We start from the raw sequence: 25,616 nt of genomic DNA, 5'->3' as shown, positions 1-25,616 counted from the left end.
GCTTAAACCGCTGAAATCCGAGTCTGAATCCGAGCTAATGTTGCTATATCTTGCTGTGGTAACCGCCATGTTGTTTGTATTGGCAGCACTGTATGACGTCACAGGGAAATGGACAGTCGCATCGCAAACAGCAAAAATCAAGAACTTTAAAGCTTTATTTAGGGATATTCCTGGACCGGTAAAATTTTGAAAAAAACTTCAAAAAATAAAACAAGCCACTGGGAACTGATTTTTATTGTTTTTAACCCTTTTGAAATTGTGATAATGTTCCCCTTTAAGGCAGTGATTCTCAACCTTTTTTCAGTGATGTACCCCCTGTGAACATTTTTTTTAATTCAAGTACCCCCTAATCAGAGCAAAACATTTTTGGTTGAAAAAAAGAGATAAAGAAGTAAAATACAGCACTATGTCATCAGTTTCTGATTTATCAAATTGTATAACAGTGCAAAATATTGCTCATTTGTAGTGGTATTTCTTGAACTATTTGGGAAAAAAAGATATACAAATAACTAAAAACTTGTTGAAAAATAAACAAGTGATTTAATCATAATTAAAGATTTCTACAGATAGAAGTAATCATCAACTTAAAGTGCCCTCTTTGGGGATTGCAATAGAGATCCATCAACTTCATTCCAAACATTTCTCCACAAAAAAAATAAAAAATCTTTAAAATCAATATTTATGGAACATGTCCACAAAAAAATCTAGCTTTTAACACTGAATATTGCATTGTTGCATTTCTTTTCACAGTTTATGAACTTACATTCATATTTTGTTGAAGTATTATTCAATAAATATATTTATAAAGGATTTTCAAATTGTTGTTATTTTGTTTTAGAATATTTAAAAAAAATCTCACGTACCCCTTGGCATACCTTCAAGTACCCCCAGGGGTACCCGAACCCCCATTTGAGAACTACTGACTTAAGGCATCGGCTTTACGTACTCAATGCACAAAACCCAAAACCAGTGAAGTTGGCACGTTGTGTAAATGGTAAATAAAAACTGAATGCAATAATTTGCAAATCCTTTTCGACCTACAGTATATTCAATTGAATAGACTGCAATGACAAGATATTTAACTTTCGAACTGGAAAACGTAATTTTTTTTAAATATTAGCTCATTTAAAATGTGATGCTTCAATATGTTTCAAAAAAATGGCACAAATTGCAAAAAAGACTGACAAGGTTGTGGAATGCTCATCAAACACTTATTTGGAACATCCCCCACAGGTGAACAGGCTAATTTGGAACAGGTGGGTGCCATGATTGGGTATAAAAACAGCTTCCCAAAAAAGGCTAAATAATTCACAAACAAGGATGGGGTGAGGGTCACCACTTTGTAAGCAAATTATCCAACAGTTTAAGAGCAACATTTCTAAACGAGCTATTGCAAGGAATTAAGGGATTTTACCATCTACGGTCCGTAATATCATCAAAAGGTTCAGAGAATCTGGAGAAATCACTGCACGTAAGCGATGATATAACGGACTTTCGCTGCCTCAGGCGGTACTGCATTAAAAAGGGACATCAGTGTGTAAATCACCACATGAGCTCAGGAACACTTCAGAAAACCACCGTCAGTGACTACAGTTTGTCGCTAAATCTGTAAGTGCAAGTTAAAACTCTACTGTGCAAAACAAAAGCCATTTATCAACAACACCCAGAAACGGCACCGGCTTTGCAGGGCCCGGGCTCATCTAAAATGGACTGATGCAAAGTGTAATATTGTTTTGTGGTCTGACGAGTCCACATTTCAAATTGTTTTTAGAAACAGTGGAGGTCTTGTCCTCCAGAACAAAGAGGAAAAGAACCATTCGGATTGTTATAGGCGCAAAGTTCAAAAACCAGTATCTGTGATGGTATGGGGGTGTATTAGTGCCCAAAGCATGGGTAACTTACACATCTGTGAAGGCACCATTAATGCTGAAAGGTACATACAGGTTTTGGAGCAACACATGTTGCCATCCAAGCAACGTTATCATGGACGCCCCTGCTTATTTCAGCAAGACAATGCTAAGCCACGTGTTACAACAGCGTGGCTTCATAGTAAAGAGTGCCGGTACTAAACTGGCCTGCCTGTAGTCCAGACCTGTCTCCCATTGAAAATGTGTGGCACATTAAGAAGCCTAAAATACCACAATGGAGACCCCGGACTGTTGAACAACTTAAGCTGTACATCAAGCAAGAATGGGAATGAATTGAGGTTTTGTGTGTGTGTGTGTGTGTGTGTGTGTGTGTGTGCGCGCGCTTTAATCAAACTTGGCGCCGTGTGTTTTGTCTTCTTTGACGTGATGGCGTCACAAGTTCTTATCACAAGGCCTTGACACATTTTTAGACTATAAAATTTAGTTTGTTAAAATTAATTTAAGCAGTGATAGAAGAAAAACACTTTTGTGTTGTCAAATGAATGTTAAAAAGAGCCAAAAATCATAAAAAAATAAACAAATAACCAAACATATTTTGACTTTATGAAACAAATAGTCACAAAAAAACTTTTAATTTGCAATACTAAAAAAGTGCACAATATTAAATTTAAAGAATTAGAACTCTGAACACGTTCATACAGCGTACAAGGAAGATCTAGGACACGTTGGAGAGACTATGTCTCCCAACTGGACTCGGAATGCCTTGGGATCCCCCGGGAAGAAATAGATGAAGTAGCGGCCGAGACGAAAGTCTGGGCTTCTCTGCTTAGGCTGCTGCCCCCGCAACCCGACTTCGGATCAACGGATGAAGATGTAATTAAAAATATTAAAAGACAAAAAACTATATATTTTTTTAAAATACGATTGTTTTACATTTGATGCAGTTCATATTTTGGACAGATGTAAACGTTTTAAAGTTAAATATAGTCTTGAATTTCAAAAGCTGATTTGATGTTTTTTTATAAAAGACCACTGGTCAAAAATACAGGTACTGCACTTACTCAAAAACCTGGCCTCCATTGCAACCGACAATGTCTCTCAATTAGTGTGTCGTCCATGTACTGCATATTATGATGTGTTGTGTCAATCAAGCATCATTTTTATTTGTGTAAACTGGGGTTGTACGGTATACCGGTACTAGTACAGTACCGCCGTACTAATGAATCATATTAGGTACCATACCGCCTCTAAAAAATACCGGTCCCCCACACCCCTGTCATCGTCACGTCATGACATTGCTGGGTGTACGAGCAGAGGAGCATGTTCGGCAGCGCACAATCACGGAGTACTTACAAGCAGACAGTGTGTAGACAGAAAAGGGAGAATGGATGCATTTTGGACTAAAAACTAAAGACAAAGGTTAAGCTATAACACCGAAACGCCCTCAGGAAGAGGTGCTTTAAGACATGGCTAGCTAGCGGCTAAAGTCCAGCTACTTCTAAATCACTAATCATCGCCTCCATGGCGACGAATAAAGTATGTTTCTTACAGGTATCATTATCACTGCAGGATGAAGACTAGCTAAACATGCTTCACTACACACCGCAGGAGGATACAATAGATCACCGGCGTCACAATGTAAACAAATGCCATGGGTGGATCTACACATGACATCCACTGTATTGATACCAAGTACAGGAGCGTATCTAGTCGATTGTTTACATCAAATTTTTTTTAGCGTCACAAAATATTTTTTAGTTTTTTTTAAATGTATATTATGTTTATAAACTCAGGAACTATGCCCCAATGATCCTGTAACTACTTGGTATCGGATTGATACCTAAATCTGTGGTATCGTCCAAAACTAATGTAAAGTATCCAACAACAGAAGAATAAGTGATTATTACATTTTCACAGAAGTGTAGATAGAACATGGTGAAAGAGAAAGTGGGCAGATATTAACAGTAAATGAACAAGTACATTAATCATTCATTTTCTAAAACTTGTCCTTAATCGGTGGCCTAGTGGTTAGAGTGTCCAACCTGAGAGCTGTAGGTTGTGGGTTCAAACCCCAGCCGAGTCAAACCAAAGACTATAAAAAAGGGACCCATTACCTCCCTTCTTGTCACTAACCATCAATTGTTGGAATTGGGGGTTAAATCGCCAAAAACTATTCCCGAGCGTGGCCACTGCTGCTGCCCACTGCTCCCCTCACCTCCCATTGGGTGGAACAAGGGAATGGGTCAAATGCAGAGGACAAATTGCACCACACCCAGTCTGTGTGACAATCATTGGCACTTTAACTTTTTTAAAGGCCTACTGAAACCCACTACTACCGACCACGCAGTCTGATAGTTTATATAACAATGATGAAATATCAACATTGCAACACACGCCAATACGGCCTTTTTAGTTTACTAAATGACAATTTTAAATTTCCCGCGGAGTTTCTTGTTGAAAACGTTGCGGAATGATGTACGCGTGACGTCACGGACTGTCAGGACATATTAGTGGCTAAAAGTCGTCTCTTTTCATCGCGCAATTAAACAGTATTCTGGACATCTCTGTTGCTGAATCTTTTGCAAATTGTTCAAATAATAATGGAGAAGTCAAAGTAGAAGGATGGAGTTGGGAATCTTTAGCCTTTAGCCACACAAACACACGGTGATTCCTTGTTTGAAATTCCCGGAGGTGAAGCTTTACTATGGATCAGAGCGGTCAAGCGAACATGGACCACTTGTCAACCGGCAGGTTTCGGTGAGAAAATTGTGGTAAAAAGTCGCCACTTACCGTAGATCAGCTGAGCTTGTGCCGTCCATGCAGCTGCCATCGACTTCCCTCAGAGACTGGCCTCAAGACACCTGTGGACACACCCCTCCAACTATCAGGTACTATTTAACTTACTAAAACACTAGCAAAACAATAGAAGGATAAGGGATTTCCCAGAATTAACCTAGTAAATGTGTCTAAAAACATCTGAATCCGTTCCAATGCAATCGCCTTTTTTTTTACTTTATTTTTTTTTTCTAGTCCTTCGCTATCAATGTCATCATCCACAAATATTTCAATCCTCGCTCAAATTAATGGGGAAATTGTCGTTTTCTCGGTCCGAATAGCTCTTGCTATTGGAGGCTCCCATTATAAACAATGTGAGGATGTGAGGAGCCCTCACTCTTGTGACGTCATCGTCTGTGACTTCCGGTACAGGCAAGGCTTTTTTATCAGCACCAAAAGTTGCAAACTTTATCGTCGATGTTCTCTACTAAATCCTTTCAGCAAAAATATGGCAAAATTGCGAAATGATCAAGTATGACACATAGAATGGACCTGCTATGCCCGTTTAAATAAGAAAATTTCATTTCAGTAGGCCTTTAATGTACCTTAAGATGTTTGGTTAAAATAAAGTCAATAATGCCATTTTTCGTGGTGCCCTTTATTCAGAAAAGTATCGAAAAGTATTGAAAGGTATCGAAATACATTTTGGTACGATACCAGTACCAAAATATTGGTAGCGGAACAACACTGGTGTAAACACAAGTGTGTACTTCCCCTCTAATAAACACCTTTCCACTAATACTGCGGATGCCTTGTCTGCAGTTTGCGTTTGAGTGTATTTGGAACATGCAAGCATACAACATGATACATCACTATTTCCAATTTCTCTTTTCAACATGTTCGAAAAGGAGTAGGAAGAAGCAGAGCTTATTTAATCCTACCCCTTTTTTTTTTACATAACAGTTGCTAAAACTTTTGTTCACTTCCTGTTCTCAATGTATTCACAATATACCGTATTTCATTGAATTGCCGCCGGGGCGCTATTTAATTTTAAACCTCTTCTCACTCCTGCGCTTACCAAAGTCATGCGGTAAATGTAAGCATGCGCTAATTAATTTAAAACCTCATTTCACTCCGGCACTTACCAAAGGCATGCAGTAAACATTTTGTGATGTAAGCTTGGACCTTAAATCCTACTGAATAGCTCTTAATCTTCTTCCCTTTATGCGATTTCAAATTACCGGTATTGAAATCAGCCTCCTCCGTTTTGAAAATGATGACAGGGGAAGTGTCACTCGTGACGTCACAAGTTTGACCAGGCGGTAATACTAAGCTTGCGCTAATTATTTTGCGAAGCGAGTTTGACCCGGCAGAAATTCAAGGCTGGCTGCATACTATATGCCCTGCGGCAATTCAAGGAAATACGGTACTCCATAAGTAATCACAATATAAAATAAATAAATAAATAATTTATAATAATAAATAATAAGAAAAGGGTGGAGTGCCATCTCCGGGTTGGGGTGGAGACCCTGCCCCAAGTGGAGGAGTTCAAGTACCAAAGGAGTCTTTTTCACAAGTGGGGGAAGAGTGGATTGTGAGATCGACAGGCGGATCTGTGCGGCGTCTTCAGTAATGCGGACGTTGTACCGATCCGTTGTGGTGAAGAAGGAGCTGAGCCGGAAGGCAAAGCTCTCAATTTACAGGTCGATCTACGTTCCCATCCTCACCTATGGTCATGAGCTTTGGGTCATGAACGAAAGGATAAGATCACGGGTACAAGCGGCCGAAATGAGTTTCCTCCGCCGGGTGGCGGGGCTCTCCATTAGAGATAGGGTGAGAAGCTCTGCCATCCGGGAGGAACTCAAAGTAAAGCCGCTGCTCCTCCACATCGAGAGGAGCCAGATGAAGTGGTTCAGGCATCTGGTCAGGATGCCACCCGAACGCCTCCCTAGGGAGGTGTTTAGGGCACGTCCGACGGGGAAGACCCAGGACACGTTGGGAAGACTATGTCTCCCGGCTGGCCTGGGAACGCCTCGGGATTCCCCGGGAAGAGTTAGACGAAGTGGCTGGGGAGAGGGAAGTCTGGGCTTCCCTGCTTAGGCTGCTACCCCCGTGACCCGACCTCAGATAAGCGGAAGAAGATGGATGGATGGATGGAAATAAATAATTGCCGGAGTAAGTTATGTTCCATACGATGAGATAAGTAAGATCATTTTGAGAATGAAAGGTTGAGTAGAAACACATAAGGACACAGTACATCTTTGCATGTAAACGCTGAAGATGTGAGGAGTAAAGACCAGTTAAGCGGGGTCACTTCTGGGTTCTATTTTGTGACTCTGTGCAGTCTTGCTTGACACAATCCAAGAATTCCCAGGTCGTGACTCAAGGAGCGATCGCCCACTGGCGAGCCTTATATAGCAAAGACAACATGCGCTGCTCGACTAATTTACCACGTGAACGCAGCAGCGTGCGATCGCGTGAACGACGTCCAAGTACGTTTTATCGGCCGTATCCATTTGTCGCCGTTCAAATGATTTTATGACACATGAAGGCGATTCTTTTATCCTTTCTCTTACATGTGTCACACCGCTAGACTGTTATTTCTCCCCGCTGGACACAGTCTTGTGGACTCGTGTGTGGTAGTGGAATTATTCCGGGCCCGGTCTACGAGGAGGTCACGTTCACTCTCCCAGAACCAAGTCGCTGTGCATGGCAGAGAACGGCCACAGCAGTGCCGCTATGATACATGTTTTTATATTAGCAGTCATCCCACTTCACATGTGGATCGCTCCACGAGTGCGTGTGTTCCGACAGTGCTGCAGACAGAAACACATGTTCAACACGTCACACGGAGAAACAAAAAGACATCCTGCTCCGGCCGCCGGACTGAATTCCCCCTCGTTTTCTATCTTGGTGCACCTTTCATTTAGTCTAAAAATATTACAAAAAAATCCTCAGAGAAATAAACAAGTTAAAATAAGACCGAAAAATGAGTCTTTTATGACCGAGAATAGCAGTGCCGTTTTTTTGTTATTTTTTTTTTTGCGGGGGGGGGGGTGTGCAGCTTTCATGTCTGAGGAAGTGCAAAACAATCATGTTGTTGCATTGTTACATTTCCGTCTCTTGCTGTGAACGCGCCACATTGATCTTTATGAGGTCGCATGTGTGCGAGCATCGGCTAACCTGCTCTTTAGTGCCGCCCTAGTGGCTCCTTGGAGCATTTAAAAAAATAAATGATTAAAAATGGAAAAAATTTAAATGAAAATATATTTTTTTGTTTTTGTATGTTTTTTGTTTTAAGTTGTTTTAGGTCTCCATGCATCAAACATCTACTGAGGTGATTATTTTAATGATGAGATTATGTTATGTTGTAACCAGTTTTGTTTGGAGTTTTGTTGTTTGCTAAGTCTGTTTTGATCGTTTAATTCTTTACTTTGAATTATTTGATTATTGACCTTAGATTGTGAATAGATGTATTTTGTTATAATGGATGATTTACCTTTTAATTATTTTCCATCCAGCCGTTTTCTACCGCTTATCCACTTCGTGGTCGCGGGGGCTGCTGGAGCCTATCTCAGCTACAATCGGGCAGAAGGCGGGGTACACCCTGGACATGAATATGCTTATTTTGATTAAATATTTAGGCCTATAGTGTCACGCCCATGTGATCATGTTTGGTTATTTTTGGGACATTTAGTTCTTGCTTTTGCACTTCCTTGTTTTCTTTGTTTCCATAGCTACTCATTGATTTTCACCTTGCCCGCATGTCAGGCCCCTGTCCTCAGCTCTCACACCTGTTGTTAATTATCATAGCCTATTATTTAAGCCACAGTGACCAGGTAGTCGGCCTGACAACTTCCTACATTGAGACCCATATTCCTCATCCGCTTCATGCCATGCTATGCTGTTCGTTTTGTCCAGGCTACGTAAGTTTTGTTGTTCATGCCACAGCACAAGTGTTTTTGTTCATGTTTATAGTTTGTAGCCTTTTTACTAGTCTTTTGTTTTTTTTTATAGCCCAGTGTTTGTACCTCCTTGTGAGGGCCCTTTGTTTGCCTTTTCTTTGGTAGTTTACTGGAGTATATATAAAGAATGTACTCACATTCACGTCTCGCTCGTGTCAACTATCCTTTGTGTCGGATAAACAAACCACGTCCAAGTCCTTGTTTGACATATAGTTGATTTAAAGCATTCAACTTTGAAGTTGGTTTAGAATAAATATTTAATTTATATAAAATACTCTACTAATATTACCTCTATTTTGCAGATTTTAGTGCTTTGTTTCCTCTTGTTGTTGTTCACCTTTTGACACTTAAAATGTTTAAATTTTTGTAAACTGTTTACAACTGCGTGCCTTGCCATCGTTGGTTTGAAAGTCTAGTTTGCAAAGGTAACATTACCTTCACCCAAAGCCAGAGGTGGGTAGTAACGCGCTACATTTACTCCGTTACATCTACTTGAGTAACTTTTGGGATAAATTGTACCTCTAAGAGTAGTTTTAATGCAACATACTTTTACTTGAGTATATTTATAGAAAGAAACGTTACTTTTACTCCGCTCCGTTTATCTACATTCAGCTCGCTACTGATTTTTATCGATCTCTTAATGCACGCTTTGTTTGTTTGGTTTGTCAGACAGACCTTCAAAGTAGGATCTATCACATGACTGCGTTTCACCAATCAAATGCAATCACTGGTGACGTTTGACTCCGTTTCACCAATCAAACAGAGCCAGTCGGTCACATGATTAACTGCACACTTTTTCTTTTTTTATAATTCTTTAATATAATTTTCAGCATTTACAAACAGTTGAAAGTAATAATCAAAGTAAGTACAAAAACAGTACAAAAAAGTAAAAAAAAAAAACGTACAACACAGCGCCAGGGGGTTGTAAATTCAAAGTAACTAAAATAGAATGCAAAAAAAATATATATATATATATATATATATATATATATATATATATATATATATATATACATACATATAATAAACAAAGTGCAAAGCCATAGGGTCACTCAATCTCAGTAAATAACTTAAATTTGGAACAAAGCATTATAGTTTTCACAGCTTTTTGGTTGTTAGAGGTAGAGAGTGTTTTAATGTAGCGTTGTAAATCTTTTTTTAAAGCCACAAAAAACAGGTTGAGTATTGATAAACTTACATTTATGAATATAAAACTTAGCCAATAGTATAATGAGGTTGCAAAGGTAAAATTCATTTTCAAATGTTTTTCAATACAGTGTAAAACCAAATATATATTATTTAATATATATTATTGTTTTAGTTGCTTAAGAGATATTCCTGGCTCTGAATTTGTTCATTGTTATTTTTATGTTTTTGTGCATTACTTGTTGCCGTCATCATTAAACAAACAGGTTACTCATCAGTTACTCAGTACTTGAGTAGTTTTTTCACAACATACTTTTTACTTTTACTCAAGTAAATATTTGGGTGACTACTCTTACTTTTACTTGAGTAATAAATCTCTAAAGTAACAGTACTCTTACTTGAGTACAATTTGTGGCTACTCTACCCACCTCTGCCCGTGGCGGGATGTGACAGGCTTCCTGGAGCATTTTCAAAAAAGGATTGAAAATGGAAAAAGATGGGAGAAAAATATTTGTTTTTGTATTAGTATGTTTTTGTTTGAGGACAAACATGACACAAACCTTCCCGATTGTTAGTAAGCCCACTATTTAATATGTTTGTGTGTATGCTTCACTGAACATTGTTTTGTCCTACTAATTTTGGCGGTTCTTGAAAGCACCATAGTGTGGACTGTGACGCAATAGTTTGTTTCTATGTAAAATCTTCCAAGCCTTCTTTGTCTCATTTTGTCCACCAAATGTTTTATGTTGTGCGTGAATGCACAAATGTGCGCTACGTTGATGTTATTGACTTGTTGGAGTGCTAATCAGGCATTTTTGGTCAGTGCATGACTGCAAGCTAATCAATGCTAACATGCTATTTAGGCTAGCTGTATGTACATATTGCATCGTTATGCCTCATTTGTGGGTATATTTAAGTATTTTTGATTCCGATTCTGATTTGAGCTCATTTAATATCCTTTACTTTTATCCTTTTTGTATACAATTTAGTTTTGCATGTCTCATGACGCATTATCTATATGTAATATTGACTGCATTTCAGATAGTTGTTTGTTTGCCATATTGTTCCAGACCACTGCAAACATTACCTAGTTTGCCAAAGATGGTAATAAATCTATTTGAAGAAGACATCCTGCCGTTTCCTTGAACTTGGACACACACATCAATACCTTTGGACATTAAAAGCCAGTCATTTCCGGGAGTTATCTCACCTTCTGAGTAGATTCTGATTTACAAATGTTGTAAAAATGTGTAGAATAAATATTAAACTTCAACATTTCTGTCAACGAAAATTTGCTTCAGCCTGCATCGCATAATCATTTTGATAGTAGGCTAATATAGCTAATAAAGACACTTACGTCATGTGTTGCCTTCATTATAAGACTTATATACAGCTTTTCTTTTTTTGCGGCTCCAGACAGATTTGTTTTTTGTATTTTCGGTCCAATATGGCTCTTTCAACGTTTTGGGTTGAAGACCCCTGTGCTAACAGTTTAATCATGCATGATTTTGTTTAATACATCTGAATAAATACAGTTTAAAAAGTACAGTAAAGGAATGCATGATAATAAATTAAATATATTGTTTTTAAATAATATTATAATATTTGTGTTGTTATTATTAGCTAATGTCAACATTTAGTTTTTTTCTCATTGTGCATTTTGCTGTTTTCCTAATTTTTGCTAGTGTTTTTTTTTTTTTTATTGTGCCTGAGCTAATGACAAACAAGTCACGGACCACCGTTGGTCCCTGTGCCACACTTTGGGTACTCCAGCTGTAGGAGCTAACTGTTTGTACTATAGTCTAAGTGCTATAGTGTATTTGTTCATCCTATAGTCACAAATGAGATGTGAGTCACATGGTTGTCTTACGTCAGCGTCGGATGTAGTAAAATCATCTGTTCACTCGGCAGGTTTTTCCTGTGTAATATAGAAGGGATGAACAGAGAAGTCCTTCTTTGCTGCCGTCCTGTTTTAATATCTATCGCTTGTTTTAATATCTATCGCTTGTTTTATTATCTATCGCTATCCATCTATTGCACATGTCGATGTTTACGTTTGTATGCACAATAAATCAACACAAAATCCGTACTTTGGGTGGGTGTTTTCACTTTGCATAGTAGAGTTTTAACTTGCACCGTATTCCACGGTCTCCACTTTTCCGCTGGCCTTAGTCTCCTCCTTAATAAAACAGGTCCGTTTGATGTGTTCAATAACACATTGGAAACTCGAGTTCTGCGAACCAAAGTGAATAATGTTGGTAGTAGGGTTATACGGTATACCGGTACTAGTATTTTAACGGGATACTAATGAATTTTATTTGGTATCATATCGCTTCTAAAAGTAACATTTTGGATAAAAATCTAAAGATAAATGTGAAGTTATAACACTGAAACGCCCTCAGAATGAGGGGTTTTAAGACATGGCTAGCCTGCTAGCGGCTAATATCCAGCCACAGTCGGCAGTGTTTTAGCTACTTCTAATTCACTAATCCCGGCCTCCATGGTGACAAATAAAGTGAGTTACTTACAAGTATCATTATCACTGCAGGACGAGGAATGGCTAAACATGCTTCACTACACACCGTAGGAGGATACAATAGATCACCGGCGTCACAATGTAAACAAATGCCATGGGTGGATCTACACCTGACATCGACTGTAATGATACTAAGTACAGGAGCGTATCTAGTCGATACTATTATGATCACATCTATATTTTTTGGCACCACAACATTTTTTCTCATTTTTTTTAACATTTATATTATGTTTATAAACTCAGGAAATACGTCCCTGGACACATGAGGACTTAAATTATGATCAATGTATGATCCTGTAACTACTTGGTATGGGATTGATTTCTAGATTTGTGGCATCATCCAAAACTAATGTATAGTATCCAAAGAACAGAAGAATAAGTGATTATTACATTTTAACAGAAGTGCAGATAGAACATGTTGAAACGAAAAATAACCAGGAATTAATAAATGAACAAGTAGATTAATAATTCATTTTCTACCACTTGTCCTTCATAATGTTGACAAAATAATAGAATGATAAATGACACATGTTACTGCATATGTCAGCAGACTAATTAGGAGCGTTTGTTTGTTTACTTACTACTAAAAGACAAGTTGTCCAGTATGTTCACTTTTTTTTTTTTTAAGGACAAACTTGAAATAATAAACATATGTTTAATGTACCTTAAGATTTTTTGTTAAAATAAAGCCAATAAGGCAATTTTTTGTGCTCTCCTTTACTTAGAAAAGTATCAAAAAGTATCATAGTACATTTACAATATATTGGTGTCGGACAACCCTAGTTGGTAGTTATATTGGTACTCTGCTACTAATAAGTGAAGTTTAGTCAATAAAAGGTCAAAATGTAGAAGTTTTCCAGAGCTTAAAGAGGGGGTTTTTTTTTTCATTGTCTTGTAAAAGTCAGCGAGCATTAAATAGCGTTGCAGCTGACAAGACATTATTTGAGAACTTGAGCTGGTGAAGTTTACATGCACATGTGTGTCATTAAGTGACTACACAACACTGCGGGGGGAGGCCATTGTAGTCCTTTCAGCACGCTCAGATACGACACAACAAACAAAAACGTGACGACCGGGTTCTTAGCTTCTCTCTGCTACAAGTCGAGGGCTTGAAAGCGTAACTTTAATGCCGGTTATATCAAAGGTCATGACCCCAAGAGGGAGAGAAAATTTCCCTTACCCCTCCGAATTAAATTACAATTAATGACTTGATAATATTCCTTAATTGATCAGTACGACACATTGTGAAAGTTACATTCCAAAAATATGGACACACCTTCTCATTCAAAGTGTCTTCTTTATTTTCATGACTATTTATATTGTAGATTGTCACTGAAGCCATCAAAACTATGAATGAACACATGTGGAGTTATGTACTTAACAAAAAAAGGTGAAATAACCGAAAACATGTTTTATATTCTAGTTTCTTCAAAATAACCACCCTTTACTCTGATTACTGCTTTGCACACTCTTGGCATTCTCTCCATGAGCTTCAAGAGGTAGTCACCTGAAATGGTTTTCACTTCACAGGTGTGCTTGAAGCTCATTGAGAGAATGCCAAGAGTGTGCAAAGCAGTCATCAGAGCAAAGGATGGTTACAACACATAGTCATTTTGACCACGACTGTACATAAAGCGCTTAATTGGTTGCGGCTCCAGACCGATTGTTTTTTTGTACATTTTTTACGACGTGGCCCATTTCTACATTTTGGGGTGCCGGCCCCTGGTTTAGAGCGACTCCTGCTCTTATAGTGCATGTAGGATTAGTCAAATAAAAAATATGTGGCTCTTTTTCCCCTCATTACTGTGCAACTCCTGTCCTGACCACACACACACACATCTACATACCCCACAGAAGGCCCAGCTGCTGCTGTTGGCCCATTTGGTGGTAATCAGGTAGGCCAGAAGGCCCACATCCTCTCTCTGATTAACACTTCTCAAGTTCTAACACACATCTCAACTCCTCCTCCTATTGAGATCTGCTTACCCTCCAAGAGATGAATAACTGTTGACGACACGCAAAACAGCTAATCACGCAATTTTTTATTTAACACCAGAGAAAAAAAAAGTCCTTGCACCACAAAGCCTGTTATGTTTATTTGAAGCAAAAGCACATTCTCCTAATCAGCCGAGGTCCCGCGCTCAGGTTCTCTCTACCTGTGTTGGAATCTGGAGGCTTCTTATACGCTCCATTACCGCGCCTGTCAAGCACAACAAATTCATGGGCCGACATGCAGATAAATCTATGACTTCCTGCTACAGGACATTTGCTGCAGACATTCCTCTATGAACACAGGATGTAAGAAGAAAAGCTCCCGTTGAAGGAAACGTTGCGAATGAACTTCACTCTGATCAGAAGTCAATGATTCAACAACGCCAACATGTCCTTTTATATACACTGCAGCGGAATGTGGACCTCCAACAAGGCACAACAAATATAGATGGCTTTAATACGATCTGGGAACATACACAGTCATTATTCAGTGCTGATTTGTCAGTTTATTATTTACAAGATATTAGGGTTGTACGGTATACCGGTACTAGTATAGTATAGCAGTAATAATGAATAGAAAACGATACTATGTTTGAAAAGTACCTGTTTCCAATGTATTTATTTTTTTAACGGGCATGACGTCACGTCGTGACATTGCTGGTTTTTACAACAGTGCATGTTTGGCAGCGCACACACATGGAGTACTTACAAGCAGAATGTCAGGCTTGGACTCGGTCTTGGGTTGTTTTCCCGAGGTGCAAAGCGAATGGAGTGGAAACGGCGTGAAGGTAGGTACATATTTAATTTATTTACTCAGAAACTAAAAGCAGGAACAAACAAAAAGCGCTCACAATGGAGGTACAAAACTTGGGCTATGAAACAAAAGACTAGCACAAAGGCTACAAACTATAAACATGAAACAAAACACTTGTGCTATGGCATGAATGACAAAAACTTACGTGGACAAAATGAACGGCATAGCAAGGCATGAAGCAGATAATCGAGGTCGTGAAGGAGGTGATGTTGCCAGACTGACTACCTGGTAACTGTGGCTTGAATAATGAACATGATAAGTGAAAACAGGTGTGAGACAAGAAAGGTGAACTGATTGGTCGTCATGGTAACAAAACAGGCAGTGAAAAAAAAAAGTAACTTAGAGTCTAAAGGTCAAACGCACCTGGTATTCCTAGGCAGTCTCCCATTCAAGTACTAACCAGGCCAGACACTGCTTAGCTTTGAGAACAGATGAGATTGGGGATGCTCAGGGTAGTATGGTCATACAAAACTTACGATCAGACATAACAGATGAAAACTAAATCAGTTGGCATGGTAACAAGACAAACAAGGAAATGCAAAACAGAACTAAATGTCCAAAAAACTAAACATAGCATGACCAAAACATAACATGAACCATAGGCGTGACACAGCAACAGTGTGTAGACAGAAAAGAGAGAACGGACGCATTTTGGCTTGAAAAGTAACGATAAAGGTGAAGTTATAACATTCTCAAGAAGAGGTGCTTTAAGACATGGCTATTTAGTTAGCGGCTAACATCAATCCGCAGTCGGCAGTGCTTTAGCTACTTCTAAATCACTAATCTTCGCCTCAATGGCGACAAATAAAGTACGTTTCTTACAAGTATCATCCTTGCAGGACGAGGAATAGCTAAACGTGCTTCACTACACACCATAGGAGGATACAATAGCTCACCGGCATCAACGGTAACAAAAGCTAGCACACCCGAATGTAAACAAATGCCATGGGTGGAGCTACATCCGACTACCCTTGTAATGATACCAAGCACAGGAGCGTATCTCGTCGATACTACTATACATATATATATATATATATATATATATATATATATATATATATATATATATATATATATATATATATATAGAGTGGGGCAAGAAAGTATTTAGTCAGCCACCAATTGTGCAAGTTCTCCCACTTAAAATGATGACAGAGGTCTGTAATTTTCATCATAGGTACACTTCAACTGTGAGAGACAGAATGGGGAAAAAAATCCAGGAATTCACATTGTAGGAATTTTAAATAATTTATTTGTAAATTATGGTGGAAAATAAGTAGTTGATCAACCATTCAAAGCTCTCACTGATGGAGGGAGGTTTTGGCTCAAAATCTCACGATACATGGCCCCATTCATTCTTTCCTTAACACGGATCAATCGTCCTGTCCCCTTAGCAGAAAAACAGCCCCAAAGCATGATATCCCCCCCCCCCCCCCGCCCCCCCATGCTTCACAGTAGGTATGGTGTTCTTGGGTTGAAACTCAGTATTCTTCTTCCTCCAAACACGACAAGTTGAGTTTATACCAAAAAGTTCTATTTGGGTTTACTCTGACCACATGACATTCTCCCAATCCTCTGCTGTATCATCCATGTATCCATTTTGGTATAAACTCAACTCATCGTGTTGAGTCATCCGTCATCATATTAAGTGGGAGAACTTGCACAATCGGTGGCTGACTAAATATCATTTTGCCCTACTGTATGTATATATATATATATATATATATATATATATATATATATATATATATATATATATATATATATATATATATATATATATAAACAGAGCCCGACGCCCGGCAAAATTGTTTTAACCCAATATGGCCCCTGAGTCAAAAAGTTTGGAAACCCTTGTTGTAAAGAAACACCAAACGATAAATGATAAACAAAAACATTTTATATTTTCAATCAATCTATCAAAGTGTATTAATAAAGCCCTTAATCACAAGTGTCTCAAAGGGCTGTACAAGCCACAACGACATCCTTGGCTCAGATCCTTTGTCGATATAATAATAATTGGGAATTGTGGAATTTTATAATTCCCATAATAATGTATAGTTTTTATATATTATAAATATTAATAATACAAATGTAAATCAGAAATGATTGTAATCATTATTTTTTTCACAATAATAAAATGTCAAAAACATCAATCATTAAAAAGGTGAAAATACTGCTTTTTAAGCCCCTTCCTGTTTCCTTTCCATTTTTTGTGGACAAATACGGTATTTTTTTACTTTATTTTAGTTTTATCATACAGTTTTTGACGCATGGTTTATGAGTGTTACTTTGTATGTTTTCCAATGAGCAAAACTGATTTAAAAAGGGGATAACTTGAAAGTGGAAGAGTGTGGATTGTGTACTAGTGTAGCTAGTGTGTAGGATACAGTGTGTATACAGTATGTGGTACCTCATCACACGGGCAGCCTAAACAGGAGCTTCCCCCTTTGTGAGCGTTTGTTATTAGGATGCAGCTTTCTACAACACAGAGCCAGAGTACACTTTACACTGTGTTTCAATAATCAAAAACCCCAGGGGGTCTCTTCCTTGCTCGGTGCAGGCTGTGAAGTGTACAACCTTTTCCATCCTCCTTTTATTCATCACATACACTTATTTTTCTTTTGATACGTACGACACGCCACGACACGTTTCCCTCCGGTGATACACCGCTTTTCATTCAGTCCCCAAAACAGGTTCTTTTGGGGCTGGGAACCCAGAGAAAGTCTCTTTGAAGGGTCTTCCTTACAGATTAAACCTGGATGCAAGACGGCATCCAGTATTTATTGGCACTGCATAAGTAACTTGATATCAATCATTAAAAATACTTTATATTTTTAGTCATTTTAGTTTTATAAAAATAACTACAAAACAATTATTTATATTCAATTTAATGTACTAAAATAATAGTAGTGTATATTTATTTTTGCATTGTTTAATATGCTCTTTTTTTTTCTTAATAAATCCCAAATGTAAGTAAGTAAAATGTATTTATATAGCACTTCTCTCAGAAAGATCTTTTGGATTGATTGAAACTTTTATTAGTAGATTTCACAGTTCAGTACATATTCCGTACAAATGACCACTAAATGGTAACACCCAAATAAGTTTTTCCACTTAATTAAGTCGGGGTCCAACATAGTATTTCACATAGCTGAAATACAAAACCCAAAACTAGTGAAGTTGTCACGTTGTGTAAATCGTAAATAAAAACAGAATCCTATATTCAACCCATATTCAATTGAATACACTGCAAGGACAAGATACTTAACGTTATTTATCAACAACACCCAAAAACGCCGCCGGCTTTGCTGGGCCCGAGCTCATCTAAGATGGACTGATGCAAATTGGAAAAATGTTCTGTGGTCCGACGAGTCTACATTTCAAATTGTTTTTGGAAACTGTGGACGTCATGTCCTCCGGAACAAAGAGGAAAAGAACCATCTGGATTGTTATAGGCGCAAAGTTCAAAAGCCAGCATCTGTGACGGTATGGGGGTGTATTAGTGCCCAAGGCATGGGTAACTTACACATCTGTGAAGGCACCATTAAGGCTGAAAGGTACATATAAGTTTTGGAGCAACATAGGTTGTCATCCAAGCAACGTTATCATGGACGCCCCGCCCCTGCTTATTTCAGCAAGACAATGTCAAGCCACGTGTTACAACAGCGTGGCTTCATAGTAAAAGAGTGCGGGTATTAGACTGGCCTGCCTGTAGTCCAGACCTGTCTCCCATTGAAAATGTGTGGTGCATTATGAAGCCTAAAATACCACAACAAAGACCCCGGACTGTTGAACAACTTAAGCTGTACATCAAGCAAGAATGGGAAAGAATTCCACCTGAAAAGCTTCAAAAATGGGTCTCCTCAGTTCCCAAAAGTTTACTGAGTGTTGTTATAAGGAAAGGCCATGTAACACAGTGGTAAAAATGCCCCTTTGACAACTTTTTTGCATTGTGTTTCTGACAGTAAATTCTAAGTTAATGCAAAAAAAAAAAAAAATTCTCATAATTTACAAACTTTATACATCTTGTCTTTGCAGTCTATTGAATGGAATATAAGTTGAAAAGGATTTGCAAATCATTGTATTCGGTTTTTATTTACCATTTACACAACGTGCCAACTTCACCGGTTTAGGGTTTGGTACAAATAGCACAATCACAACAAACATACAACAGAAACATTGAAAGATGACATTATAAATATGATAACAAAACTGATGTAAAAAGGGACAGATGTCACAGAAGGTTCTTCACAACTTACTGTGGGGGGTCATTAGCATAATCATGACTTGACATTAAGGTGACAGCATGTGGTAGAGTTTAAAAGTCAGTTAAGTTAGCACCTGGCACAGATGAGCTCCCCCCCAGAGAGGATTAACAAACCTCTCATTTAAAAGGCCCTTAAAAGCATTGATAATGAGGAAACACATGGCCCTTAAAAAATACCTTAAGTGTAAAATAAATGCTACAATGCTAATGTGCTTATGGTTTTACATTTTAAATGTGTACCAATACTTAAAAGTTGTATTTATACCACACGTGAGGTGAAAACAAGGACTCTTTCTTTTTGCGAATTCAACCATATATATATGCTCTGATTTTTTTTTTTTACACTTTCTGCACAATTTCCCCTCTATTTCCTCCCTGAAGACCCTTGTCTGCAGAATGTGCCGAGTGTGCTTTCCATGGACAGCAGGCAATGGAACCTGCTCCTCCTCCCTTCTGCTGCACCACGATACAGAGAGATGGAGTTATTACCCAGAAAACCTCACCGCCACCACCATTTTAATTTTTTTTTTTTTTTTTTTTGACAGACTCATTTTTACCCGTGAATTCCCGGAACACTGAGCTACTATTACGATCAGAATACTTGGACCGCACACCGGTTAGCCACTTGTACGCCAAGCGAGCGAGAAAGAAAAACAAATGCTCCTCACGGTAAAGTGCATCTGCCTTTATTTCTGTCCTGAAGTCCCGCTGGAGTGGAGTGTGTCGGCCATTGGTGGACTCGGAAAGGGCAAAGGTCAAACTATAGGAAAAAAAAATATTGCACAATCGTAAATTTCCCCGTTAAGCAAACGTATTACTTAGTTGGATAATTGTGATTGTGAATGGAATGTGCACTGCAAAGTTCTGTTTGAATTCCACTCTTTGCACATCTACCGCATTTCCTATTTTCTATATGTATATTCTCTAATAACTCAATTTCCTTGGGTGAATAATGTAAACTCACTACACCGGCATGTTTTAGCGCTTTCATGGCGAGTTTACTGACAGATATAAGTAAGAACTTTACAGTACTTTACGTTACAAATGGCAACAGCGGAAGATGAATGTCCCATAACAAGAAGAGAGGGTAAAAGAAGAAGCTCATCAACTACGATGTCGACACGGACTACAAAGGCAGACACGCAGAAATTTTCAGGACTTATGCAGATCCCAAATACAGATCAGCTGTAAATTGCTTCCGCCTCATATTGTGAAACAGAACACCATATAATATGTCTTACCTTATACAGTACACACACCTTAATAACACACCTACGTTGAAACACAGTACAATCCAACAAGCAGTGCGGCTTCATAGCTTAGCAAAGTCGTACTAAAACATTTTGATAGAAGTGTGTAATGTTCTATATTTTCAATGCAACATATAAAATGTTGGTGTTGTTTACTTGAGTCATATTGCAGTCTACACGTATCTCTTATGTGTGACTGCCATCTACTGGTCACACTTATTATCACACCATGTACCAAATAAAATAGCTTCAAGGTCGGTAAGCAAAAACAGAATTAGTCCGTTCATTAGGCGCAGCGAGTTATAAGGCACACTGTCGAGTTTTGAGGAAAAATGGTATTAATTGCGCCTTCCAGTCCGAAAAATACGGTAGTCCTAATAAAGTGTGTCTATTTTAGCATAGTTGACCCCTATTTTCCTTAGTTTCCTATCATTGGATTAACAGGTCGTACCCATAAAGGGGAACTCCTCACCATAACTTCAAGTCATGATGCTCATGTAGTTGAAAGTTCGGGCAAACAGACCATTTGTCGTGATAACAAATCAGTCAAATAACCTTTGGTGCACACAAATATCAATCGACCTTGAGCGTTTTATCTGTCGTCATCCAGCTTCAATCCGAAGAGGGGGAAACTCAGACACGCACAAAAATGTCCCTCATCACCGTCGGGCCGCTCAGAGGACAGGTGTCAAGAACGACAGCACTTAGTCGGCCATTTGTCGAGACCAAAAGCTTGAAATCCAAGGGCCTTCTGCATGCATGGCTGCAAACTGTGAAGCAAGGCGGTGCTCAATGGGTGTTGGAGCATGTGTCATTGAAGTCACATCAGGAAGGATGTGCCACTTGCAACCAGGAAGTCAGACTCCAAGAGTTTGAAAAGTCAACAACACTTTATGGTTATGAGTACATGGAAATTATCCATTAAACATGCCTGTGATGTAGTTTCTCTATGACTGTCCCCTCTCAAACCAAGCTAATTTTACGATATTGCTTTTGTTCTCGCTTTTATTTGTCGGTCTCTTTTGTAAACTATGTCAAATTAGGACATGAAACACCAAAATATTTTAAAAGACTAAACATACTTTATGAATCCATATTCATAAATATAATCCATAATAATCCATTTAAAAAAGTATGTAAAATGTAGTTTTTCACTGTCTGTCCCCTGTTAAACCAAGCTAAATTCACTATGGTAATGGCTTTTGTTATTGATTTTGTTCTCACTTTTCTCTGTCTGTCCCCTCTCTAACCAAGTCCAACCAGGAAGTAAGGCTACAAAAAAATCTAAAAGTCAAAAACTATTTATTGATATGAGTACATGGCAATAAGCCACTAAAAATGTCAGTCATGTAGTTTCTCTCTGACTGTCCCCTCTTAGACCAAGTCCAACCAGGAAGTGGGACTCAAAGATACTTAAAAGGCAAGACTATTTATTGATATGAGTATGTGGCAATAATCCACAAAAAATGTCAGTGATGTAATTTCTCTCCGACTGTCCCCTCTCAAACCAAGCTAAATCCACACTGGTGATGTCTTTTGGGATTGTTTTTGTTTTCACTTATCTCTGTCTGTCCCCTCTCTAACCAAACCCAACCAGGAAGTAGGACTCAAAGATACTTTAAAGGCAAAAACGATTTATTGATATGAGTATGTGGCAATAATCCAATAAAAATGTCAGTCATGTAGTTTCTCTCTGACTGTCCCCTCTTAAACCAAGCTAAATCCACACCGGTGATGTCTTTTGCGATTGTTTTTGTTTTCACTTTTCTCTGTCTGTACCCTCTTTAACCAAGTCCAACCAAGTGACACTCAAAGATACCCAAAAGACAAATGTTATGCATATATGCATACATGGCAATAATCCACTAGAAATGTCAGTGATGTAGTTTCTCTCTGTCTGTCCCCTCTCTAACCAAATCCAACCAGGAAGTGGGACTAAAAGATACTTAAAAGGTAAAAACTGTTTATTAATATGAGTATGTGGCAGTAATCCACTAAATATGTCAGTCATGTAGTTTTTCTCTGATTGTCCCCTCTTAAACCAAGCAAAATCCACACCAGTGATGTCTTTTGCAATTGTTTTTGTTTTCATTTTTCTCTGTCTGTCCCCTCTCTAACCAAGTCTAACCAGGAAGTGGGACTCAAAGATACTTAAAAGGCAAAAACTATTCATTGATATGAGTATGTGGCAATAATCCACTAGAAGTGTCAGTGATGTAGTCTCTCTCTGACTGTCCCTTCTTAAACAAAGCTAAATCCACACTGGTGATGTCTTTTGGGGTTGTTTTTGTTTTCACTTTTCTTTGTCTGTCCCCTCTCTAACCAAGTCCAACCAAGTGGCACTCAAAGATACTCAAAAGACAAACATTATGCATATGCGTACATGGCACTAATCCACTAGAAATATGAGTGATGTAGTTTCTCTCCGACCGTCCCCGCTTAAACCATGCTAAATCCACACTGTTGATGTCTTTTACGATTGTTTTTGTTTTCACTTTTCTGTCTGTCCCCTCTCTTGCCTGTGATGTGCATGCCAGACCAGTAGTTGGCGATGTCACTTTACAAGGAACGCTTTATAGATTTACACAACATGCTGGGTCTTTTTTTAAATTGGTATTTCGCAAGTTTTGTCTGCATGAATGTGAGTTTATAGTTTGATGGCTCATCACTGCTGAGCTGTCAAAAATGCCACTGCCATTACTTTCTGTCTGTACGTCACTCGGGCACATTACAGTCCGTCCATAGCAAGGCCAAAGTGGGGGGGAAGAGGAGAGGAAGCAGATGAATAGATACACAGAGTCATTAAGATAGCTGAAGTGTCAGTGGAATTCATCATGTCAGATAACACCGTGGCCCCTCTGCCAGGGAGCAAGGTGTGTCACTGGACCTCACCAATCATTGTCACTGGCGACATAGCCCACAACCTTTTTGTTCTACAGCAAACAACAAGTTGTGTAGCAGTAAATATTTAATATTCATTAAAAATTGTCATGATCACATGGTAGTTTGGACTTTGTTCTTTATTTGTCTGTTTCATATCATTTCCTGTCCTGGTTAGCTTGTTTTGGTTCTGTGTCCTGTTTGGTATCTGTGTTTTGCAGCAGCTTTACTTTGTTCCTTGTCCTGCCAGCACACCTGTTCCACATTCTTAATTAGTTTTATATATTTCTATGTTGTTCCCGCCTTCACTTCTGGTTCAAATGTGTTCTGTTGCTTTCTGAGTTCCTGCTAGACCTCTATTACTTTTTTGACTGGTACCTATTAATAAGGGGAACTTGCACTTGCACTTTAATAATAATAATAATAATAATAATAATAATAATAATAATAATAATAATAATAATAATAATAATGGATTAGATTTAATAAAGCACTTTTCTATCATTAGATACTCAAAGCGCTCACAGAGAAGAGGGAACCCATCATTCATTCACACCTAGTGGTGGTAAGCTACATTTGTAGCCACAGCTGCCCTGGGGGTAGACTGACGGAAGCGAAGCTGCCATTTTGCGCCTACGGCCGCTCCGACCACCACCCATCATTCATTCACCAGTGTGAGCAGCACCGGCGGCAAGGATCCTGCCCAAGGACACAACAGCAGCGATTTGGATGTCAAGAGTCAGGGAGCGAACCTGCAACCCTCAGGTTTCTGGCACGGCCGCTCTACCCACTAGGCCATACCGTTTCCAACTCTGCTTACCTTTCCTGCATCCTGGGACCACACCAACAGTCGCGATTCTACAGCAGTGACAGAAAATTGTTGTTGTCTACATAGCTTGCAGCACAAGTTGAGTACACAATGAACATGTATGTTCCCTGTTTGAACCCAGCTTCCGCCATCCTAGTTACTGCTGTTGTGGCTAACAACTGTGTCAGACTAGTTAGCTAGCTAAAACCAATGTAAATTATATAAACTATATACCGTATTTTTCGGACTATAAGTCACAGTTTTTTTTCATAGTTTGGCCATGGGTGCGACATATACTCCGGAGCGACTTATGTGTGAAATTATTAACACATTACCGTAAAATATAATATAATATTATTTATCTCATTCGCGGAAGGGACCAAGAAAATGTCAGCAATCGTCACACACACGTTAACCAATAAGAATTCGGCGGGGTAGGGTCATGACAGAAGTGCATTGTGGGTCATGGAATGCTTACTGCTATTCGTTATATGCTACGGTTGTAGCTATTAAAATGGATCATTTCATCTTTGGCGGTAATTTATAAAAACTGAGAAGGGCTGAACAAAAATGGCACCGAAAACGAAATCATGTACTGCAGATAACAAACTGGACGTAGTGAAATATGCAGCAGAAAACGACAAGAGGAAGCGGTGCATACCTTTGGAGTTGGCAGAGTTGTTTAGAAGCGACATCGAGGAAGAAGATTTCATCGGATTTATCGATTAGTAGTGACAGATTGTTTGGTAAACGTATAGCATGTTCTATATGTTATAGTTATTTGAATGACTCTTAACATAATATGTTTGGTTAACATATCAGGCACCTTCTCAGTTGGTTATTTATGCGTCATATAACGTACACTTATTCAGCAGACTATTTTACCTGAGGATGCTTAGGTCCTTTAATGTGTGTATCAAGCTGTTGGAGATCTTTTTTCACTCTGTCGTGGCCAGTGCCATGTACTTTGCAGTGGTTTGTTGGGGGAACAGCACCAGCAAAAGGGACCTTAACCGGATTGACAAACTGATCCGGAAAGCCGGCCAAACTATTGGCACGCAGTTGAAGGCATTTGTGTCAGTGAGGGACAGGAGGACACTGGACAAACTGCTCACCATCATGGACAATCCTGCCCACCCACTCCACCAGACAATTGAGGGACTCATACTCCAACAGGCTCCTTCCGCTTCGTTCCCACAGTATGCGATTCAAGAACTCCTTCATACCGCAGTCCATCCAGCTGTATAATCACTCGCCATACAGTAATAGATGATATCTGTCTATTACCTAACCGCTTCTATGTTAGCTACCT

General features: G+C 38.8%; 1 protein-coding gene across 1 annotated transcript in view; it reads right to left on the bottom strand.

The window, feature by feature from the left end:
- The window catches only part of LOC133568910 (uncharacterized), a 90,330-nt gene that overhangs the window by 23,959 nt on the left and 40,755 nt on the right, over positions 1 to 25,616 (bottom strand). The window contains exon 2 of the mRNA XM_061921101.1: positions 4,659 to 4,729. The gene's annotated coding sequence lies outside the window, so the exon portion shown is untranslated. The remainder of the gene's footprint in view (positions 1 to 4,658; positions 4,730 to 25,616) is intronic.

Source organism: Nerophis ophidion, linkage group LG14 (assembly GCF_033978795.1).
Source record: "Nerophis ophidion isolate RoL-2023_Sa linkage group LG14, RoL_Noph_v1.0, whole genome shotgun sequence".
NCBI classification, from domain to species: domain Eukaryota; kingdom Metazoa; phylum Chordata; class Actinopteri; order Syngnathiformes; family Syngnathidae; genus Nerophis; species Nerophis ophidion.
The sequence above is the reverse complement of the archived record's forward strand: the minus strand, read 5'-3'. Positions and strand labels throughout refer to the sequence as shown.